Source organism: Chiloscyllium punctatum, chromosome 36 (genome assembly GCF_047496795.1).
Source record: "Chiloscyllium punctatum isolate Juve2018m chromosome 36, sChiPun1.3, whole genome shotgun sequence".
Lineage (NCBI taxonomy): Eukaryota > Metazoa > Chordata > Chondrichthyes > Orectolobiformes > Hemiscylliidae > Chiloscyllium > Chiloscyllium punctatum.
In genome coordinates, this window is record NC_092774.1 from 61,489,876 (window position 1) to 61,498,224 (window position 8,349).

The window sequence follows — 8,349 nt, forward strand, 5'->3', positions numbered from 1 at the left end:
CAGAGTCTCCAGTGTACATTGCTCTCTTTCCCGCCAGCTCAGAGAGAGAACAATAGGAGGGACAAAGGGGTAAATAACGAACCGTGTGGGAGGGTGAATAACTGTTAATGGAGACCGTTAGTGACTAACAATAAGTAGTGTGTCGTAGCAGACTATGTGATAACAAGGGCTCGTATGTGTGTGGTAGGGGTCAAGGACATGGGGGATTTCAGGCCCTAAAGTCATGGAACTCGATCTGGAAGACCGGAGGGCTGTAGGGTTTTGAAGTGGAATATGAGGCGTTGTTCTTCCATCTGGAGCTGAGCTTTGCTGGAACACTGCTGCAAGCCTGAGAGAGAGATGTTGGCCAGGGAACATGGTGGCGTGTTAAAGTCGCAGGAAAGCAGAAGCTCAGGGCCTTTTTTTGCGGGCAGAGCCGAGATGTTCTGCGAAGCAGTCATCCAGTTTATACTTGGTGCTCCGTTGGGGAAACGACACTGTGAGCAGCGAATGCAGTAGACTAGGTTGCAGCAAATGTGCAGGTAAAGTGCTGCTTCACCTGGAAGGAATGTTCGAGCCTGGAAGGATATTCTGGAGGGAGCAGGTAAATTGTGCTTCTGAGTGAAATCACGGTTCGGAAAAACAGAATGTGGCAATTTAGACAGAGTTAATATTTGTTCGTCGGCGATATGTCTGCCGGTGCGCGATGAGAGCATAACCCAGAAGGGAAACCATCTTCCCTATTCACTCAATGTCGTCTTTAGCAGCTTTCCCGTAGAACGGCGCACTGTTGTGCACCTCGCCTTTTGATCTGCTTCCCAAAAAACTTCGACGTAAATATTTCACATTGATACACAGGCCCAGTATGCAGAGTTGAGATGACACACTCGTGGAGGTCTACGGGGTCTTCTTCTGTTCTCTGTACCCTATGTTGAGGAGGCCAATGCTTGTCACTGATCACTCCGGTGTCAGAGAAAAGTTTAGAAAGAAAACTATTTAATTTTCTGCCAGTAGAGAGGGCCCGTTTCCTGGGGACGGGCAAACGGCAGCAGAGAGACAGAATGAGAAGCAGCTGTTCATACAGTCATAGAGATGTACAGCATGGAAACAGACCCTTCGATCCAACCCGTCCATGCCGACCAGATATCCCAGCCCAATCTAGTCCCACCTGCCAGCACCCGGCCCATATATCTCCAAACCCTTCCTATTCATATATCCATCGATACGCCTCTTAAATGTTGCAATTGTACCAGTCTCCGCCACTTTCTCTGGCAGCTCATTCCATACACGCACCACCCCCTGCGTGAAAAAGTTGCCCCTTAGGTCTCTTTTATATCTTTCCCCTCTCACCCTAAACCTATGCCCTCGAGTTCTTGACTCCCCGACCCCAGGGAAAAGACTTTGCCTATTTATCCTATCCATGCCCCTCATACTTTTGTAAACCTCCATAAAGACACCCTTCAACCTCCGACGTTCCAGAGAAAACAGCCCCAGCCTATTCAATATCAACTGGTTCAAGAGGTAGGGCGGGGGCAGGGACGCCAGCGCGCCAACCGGGGGGCTCGTTGGTCTAGCAGTGTGATTCTCGCTTTGGGTCTTCATTGACGCAGACGTGCGAGAGATCCCTGGTTCCAATCGCGGACGAGCCCGCGTTTCATGACTTGTGCGAAAGTGCCTGTTTAATTTTCTCAAAAAGCACCTTCGTCAAACGAGGTTGGGCTCCCTGGTTGGGCATCACTCTGGTCCCAATGTCGAATTCAATAATTCTATGCCCTGAAATCCATCGTATCCTCGTCCCTTCCACACACACCAAGCCTTGTTATCACGTAGTCTGTCTTTGCACACTACCTATTCTTAGCCACAAACAGTCTCCATTCACCCTCCCACGCAGATCGTTATCAACTCCCTTTCCTGTCCAACAGTTCTTCCCTCGCTTTGGGCTCTATCCTGATCTATCATTTACTGCATCCGCCTTCCTCCCACAATATCTCCTGCATATAAACCAAAGTTTTCCCAATCACCATCAGTTCTGTGGAAGGAGCACCGGCAACTCCTGTTTTTTTTGTTTCTGATATACAGCATCCGCAATTCTTTCACCTTTTTATTGAGGTAGAGTTGGAAATTGTTTCGACAGACAGGAGGAGAGAGGGGAGAGACAGAACAGACATCAACTGTTGATCTCCGCTGTTACTCATAACGTAAAATCATTGCAGTGCGATCACTTCCCTTAAGCATGAACAGAAGGACTGGGTCATCCGTGAGCTTGTGGCGCAATGGTAGCGCGTTTGACTCCACATCAGAAGGTTACGTGTTCAAATCACATCAGGTTCACTGACGTCGACTTCTTGCATTTCAAATCAAGAAATGAGTACGTTCATTCCAGATATCTGTTGAGGCAAATCTTCTTTATGGAAACTTTCGAACACACGTGAAGCTTTGCTGTCAGTTTGATTTGTGAACACTGTGTCAGGGAGGTGGTGTGCCCATTGTTTGGGTAAATGCTCAGCTCCCCCAGTTCATCACGGGATTTAAACACAGCCGCCTCCGTCTGGTCAGCCGCTTCGTTCAGTTGGTGACAGCGCGGTGTGAATAACATAATACCGATATTTTTACAACATAATCCAGAGACTCCCAGCTTTATGTTTCAATCTATCAGGAGAGTGACAGCGAGTTCAGATAGAAATGTTTCCCACCAACAGCAAATCCTTTCCTCTCACTGGACACAGTTAAAATTATCTTTATTCAACAGAAGGAGCGGAAACTACAGTCTGACGGCCTCTCTCCACATTAACGGTGAGCCTGAATTTTATAAACGGTGTCAGTAAAATCCAGTGGCGGACACTGATTTGGTTCAATCTTTTTTTTGCCAAGTGTAACTCACCGAGAGGATGCTGCTGTGTGAAACAGCGTGGGGAATTACTGCAGGGCCTCCTGTGCATGGAACACACCGCAACTGATGTGTTTCACCCTCACCAATTTATTCCTATCTTGAGAAGAGAGGCTTGATGATTCGGATCATAGCAGCCAGACAGAGAACAGGAGAAGTGCACTCAGCCCTTCACAAGCTTATCACCACAGCTGGGTCATCGTGGCCCGTGTATCAGTATGGGATAGTAATCTGCATCTTCTAACTGGAAGCACAGCAAATTGGAGTGCTGGTGGGACTATCACACAGGAGAAAATGGCTTCGACCTATCAACTGGAGTGGCTCCCAATGCGTAACTCCGCTCACCTCAACTGCATAACTAAACAAATTACTCAGTGATTCAAAGGATTACTCGGTTTTGAATCTGCATTGTGGCATGTACCTTCAATAATGTTGTCAAAACACCTTCATTGCTGTGATGGAGTATCCTGTTGGGCAGAATATACCCGTTGTCAAATTTTCCACGTTCTGTTAGTCCAACTCTGATTTCACTAAGAATCACAAAATGTGTGAAAGCGCAGACTGAGGCCATGTAACCCCCTGAGCTCTGCTGGCTCAACACAATATGTAAATAAGTATCTAATTCTGTCGTCTTCTCCCTGTAAATCTGCATATTGTTACATTGAACGTGACCACCAAATTCCCTTTTGTGTCCATTGAATCTACCTCTTGATCACTGTCATTCAGGAACTTACTGACCCCACTCCCTGTGCTTAAACGGTTTTCCGAATGTCACTTTTGCTTATTTTCCTGATGACTTTCAATCTCTGCCAAATCGTTCTCGATCCTTTTCGGCCTGGGAGCATTTTCATTGCATTATTTCCTCTGTCTAAAACCCTCCTTACGTGGAAAATTCAATCAGACCAGCTTTCAGCCCTCTGTTCACCAAAGAGAACTGCCCCAACTTTCCAATCTACCTTCATGACTGACATTCCTCATGCACGGCACCATTCATTTCAACCAATTCAGTGCTGTCTGCAATGACTTCATTTCCCCGCTTCCTGAAGTAACACCCTCAGGATTGAGCGTAATACAGGTGGAGGATTCATTCGAATTGCGCGGGCAAAAACTCTGCAATACTTGTTTTCACTTTGAGCAAGTGTTTCCCTTCGCCGTGTTCACTGCAATGGTACCTCTGTCCCATTCCTAATTCAGGCAGTCCGATCTGATTTAACGAAGCGGCTTTTTGAGAAAACTGACCCGGTATTTTTGCTTAGGTCAATTTAAGAAATTAAGGTTCTCCTGGGATTGGAGCCCGGCACCTCCCACCCGTCTGTATAAGCGAGAAAACCCAAAGCTCGCATCATACCCCGAGACCAACGAGCCAAATACCATGTGAGTGCTCGCCTCCAAAAGCAACTGGGATTTGCTCAGTCCGAAATACATTGTACATTGCTCCCAGAATTACAAGCAGCAAAGAGTTTCAAGACCATCCGCTTCTCTTTCTGTCTCTCTGTTTTCAGGACGCTGCTGTTTGTCCCGTCCCAAGGAGCCAGGCTGTCTCCACTGGTGGATAATTGAACCATTTCGTTTCTACTTACAAGCTGTGCTGGGGGAAGGCAGAGCCCATTCACTCTTCTGCTCTCTCTCACTATTACGTGAATCAGGAGAAGTCAGTTACAGTCATGTGTAGGAAATGGGTAACTTTGAACTTGTTCCAAAGGTCCTGTTAACGGAGAGATAGAAAGATTCTGCGCTGTCGGGACAGAGAGAAATGGACACCGGAGACTCTTCCCTCAGATAAATTGATATGAGTGCATTTTTGTGCAGCCTGTTTGGTGTTCAGAATTTGTCTTGACACAGCAATCCTGCAGAAAGTCTTTTGTTACACGGCTGTTGGTTTCTTTACTGCAGGAAATGGACAAAAACAGCAAGTCATGTGTTTCAACTTCACCGGTTCATTGCCATCTGAGAAGCTGCTCAAGGAGACACGTTCGAGACTGGTGTCAAAGACCTCCACTGCTGTCGTGTAATATGCTGTTTCACAGACGTATGGAGACGGTGTAAATATAAACTTTTTTCTCACTTCCCACATTCTGTTGGTCGAACTGTGATTTCACTCTGAATCACAGCATGTGTCACAGCGCAGACGGACGCCATGCGGCCCACCTTCACTCTGCTGGTTCGACAAAGTAAGTAAACGTGTGTCTCTATTCGTATTATTCACTTACCTTCTCTGTGTATTTCTGCATATTGTTACTTGAAATATGATCAGGCACCTCCACTAATTCTCCCCCTACATCGGCACGCCTTCCGATTTTGTAAAGTTGATCCTGCAACCCAAAACACTGCCAAATAAATTAACTGTTTGAATCAATCGAGGAACGGACTCCTCCAGATTGGCCAAGAACAAAAGGACGTCATCAGCATGATGTTAAAGATCAGCCATTTCAGAAAGTCATTTAAATGTAGAGCTTTTCTCAAAATAGGTGTGAATTCTGTCTGTGTCCCAATATCGAGTCAGACTGGCATTGTTGTTCAAAAATCTCTGCGTTTAAATGAAGTTCTTGAAGGTAATTTAAAACAAGTTCTGGGATTAATGTACCAAAGAACAGAAGCCCATTCTAAAATATGAAAGATTTAATCTAAAATTGTTTAGTGAAGGACAGCTCCATGACCGTGGACTCCTTTGGCTATAAATTCTGTGATCATGATCTTATTGTCCATGACCACCTGATGAAAGAGCAGCACTCTGAAATGGAGCGATCAGTAAAAATGTCTCATTTGGATCCCCCCAGGTTAGAAATGGAAGCATATCTCTCCAAGGTTACAGTTTGATTTGCCCTTTCAACACTCTTGAAATGTAATGTGTTCCATTGTAGTGTTCAATTCTGATCCATTAAAATCAGAATCCAGTCTCATCTGAGTGCAGAACCCACTCAACTGACGGAACAAACAAAAACTTTTCGGTTTGCTTTTTAGATGTGACATCTTCTCTCCCTCCCTCTCTGGTGACCCAGCAGGACTACCAGAGCTGGAAGTACCACACTTGAAATACGATTGCTGACCGACAGTTTTCTTGTGCTGCTGAACATTAGGATTTAAAAACTGCGATTTCCCCACGCAGGTGTGAAGCCTGCCGACTACAAAATGAGAAATGTCGTCAAAAAGAAAGGGAGACTGTTCCCCAGTTTCTTCTTACAGATTCAAATCAGTGGAGGGTGAAAGATATTTCACACATGTTAGGACTGGTCGGGAATCTGCAACCCACTGCCTGTCAGGGTGGTACAAGCAGATATCCACAGAGCTGCTTTTGAGGCAGTGAGTCAAGTATTTGGAAATGAGACGAGAACAATAGGGGCGTGAAGTCGTGATCGATATGAAGCAGGCACCTGAGGACAAAGGTGTTTTATTTGCCAGTGAAAGATACTGCTTCACAAAGTTGTACTATGGAAGGGAAGCAGTGACGGTGATTATCTTTGGCTGTTCACCTTGTGAATGTTCCCATTGCTGCGCATGTCTGTGTTAACGTCAGAACTCTGCAGCATGGCGGTGTCAGGTCCGCACAGTGCCGGGGCCGCAATGGATGACGCATCTGACTCCACCTACCTGTTTGAAATGCAGCTCACAGCTTCTTCACACACCCCAAATAATCTTTCTCATTGTCGTGAAGCGGGCATAAGGTTTGAATTCCCGATCTGCGGGAATGAGACTCTTTTCACTGTCTCGCGTCAGTGACTGTTCCTGAGAACATCAAAGTCAAGTCACAGCGCTGTCAGAGGAGAGGAAGCTGAAAGAGACCCACACGCTGCTCACGGGCACATTTCACTTTCCCCAACTCACCGCCCCAACCACTGCGGCTCCTGGGAGTGGAAAGCCAACAAACACCAAAACCCAGTCTCAGCTTCGTAAATCTTCAGGAAATAAGAAAAATGTTCATTCCTTCGTGTCTTCCATCCTGGGCTGACAGGGGTGATTTTAAATGACTGTCCAGTCAGTGTCAATTCTTTTTGGCTGAAAATATCTTCCTTATCTCATCCCAGCATTTCTTGCCACAGAGACCCGTGCGGCAGAGTTCATGTATATATTTCCTTGTATGGTATTTTGTAACTAACATTCGTTTGCTGGTTGTTTGTATCGGGTATTTCAGGTTCATTAGCCGCTGTTCAAGTGGGTTGGTAGGTTAGTGGGCTACCATGATGCTGAGGGGTTTGAGTTGTCTGGACATCATTTAACAGATGTATTTAATGTAAGGTATTGTGGCTAGGGATTCTGCACACGTTGTGTCTGCTTGTGTCAATTTGTTGATGAGAAATCGGCATTCTGGGTTTATTGGGTAGGCAAAACTGAGGATTGGAGATGCTGGAAGCCAGAGTTTAGATCAGAGTGGTGCTGGAAAAGCACAACAGGTCAAGCAGCTTCCGAGGAGCAGGAAAATCGAAGTTTCGGGCAGAGGCCCTTCATCAGGAGTAGAGGTAGGACGCCTCCAGGTTGGAGAGATAAATTGGGGATGGGGGGGGGTGTGCTGGGGCGAAGGTAGCAAAGAGTAAAATAGGTGAATAGTGGTGGGTATGGAGGTGATAGGTCAGAGAGGAGAGTGGAGCGGATAGGTGGGAAGGGAGCTTGGCAAGTAGAACAGGTCATGAGGTCAGTGTTGAGCTGGAAGCTTAAAACTGAAGTAAGGTGCGGGGAGGGGAAATGAGGAAACTGGTGAAGTCCACATTGATGCCCTGGGGTTGAAGTGTTCTGAGGCGGAAGATGAGGTGTTCTTCCTCCAGGCGTCGGGTGGGGAGGGGGTGGCGGTGAAGCAGGCCCAGGACGTGTATGTCTTTGGCAGAGTGGGAGGGGGGGTTTGAAATGTTGGGCATAGGACGATGGGGTTGATTGGTGCCGGTGTCCCGGAGATGTGACTTGACTCTCCAGTCTCCCCAAAGTTGCAGAGATTGCATCGGGAGCAATGGATACAAAAAATTACATTGGTGGATGTACAGGTGAAAGTCTTCTTACCATCGCGGCAAGGGTTCGATTCCCAGGCAGAGAAGCAATTCTCAGTAGAGCTAGCACGGAGCATGCATATATCCCTGGTGGTCTAGTGGTTAGGATTCGGTGCTCTCACCGCTGCGGCCCGGGTTTGATTCCCGGTCAGGGAACCAATCTTTTGCGTGTCTGTTGGCTACTAATTCTTCTTAAATGCGCTGTACAGTTATTTATTGATCTTCATAGTTCCTGGGTGCTGCAGTGTGTAGTGGATCGTTGAAATAGCATCCTGATGCAGATTTGTTTGTATGTGTAGGGATGTTTGCTTCTGTAGTTAAGTTTTTGGTTCGCGTGCGTTGTTTTCCTGTAGAGGCTGTTTTGAATTTACCATTGACTGTTCGCTCCACTGTGACATCTAGAAATAGCACTTTCTTGTTGTTCTCCGCTTTTGTGAATTTTATGACAGTCAGGATATTATTGATGGTGTTGTATGTTTCCTCTAATTTGTTTCATTTTATGATGACAAA

At 46.3% G+C, this 8,349-nt stretch overlaps 2 non-coding genes across 2 annotated transcripts; both read left to right on the top strand.

Annotated features, from left to right (window-relative positions):
- The first annotated feature begins 2,238 nt into the window (after nucleotides 1–2,238).
- On the top strand, nucleotides 2,239–2,310 carry trnaw-cca (transfer RNA tryptophan (anticodon CCA)). The gene has a single exon. It is a non-coding gene; the product is annotated as a tRNA-Trp (tRNA).
- Nucleotides 2,311–7,923: 5,613 nt separating this feature from the next.
- trnae-cuc (transfer RNA glutamic acid (anticodon CUC)) lies at nucleotides 7,924–7,995 on the top strand. Its single transcript has one exon. It is a non-coding gene; the product is annotated as a tRNA-Glu (tRNA).
- Nucleotides 7,996–8,349: the final 354 nt, after the last annotated feature.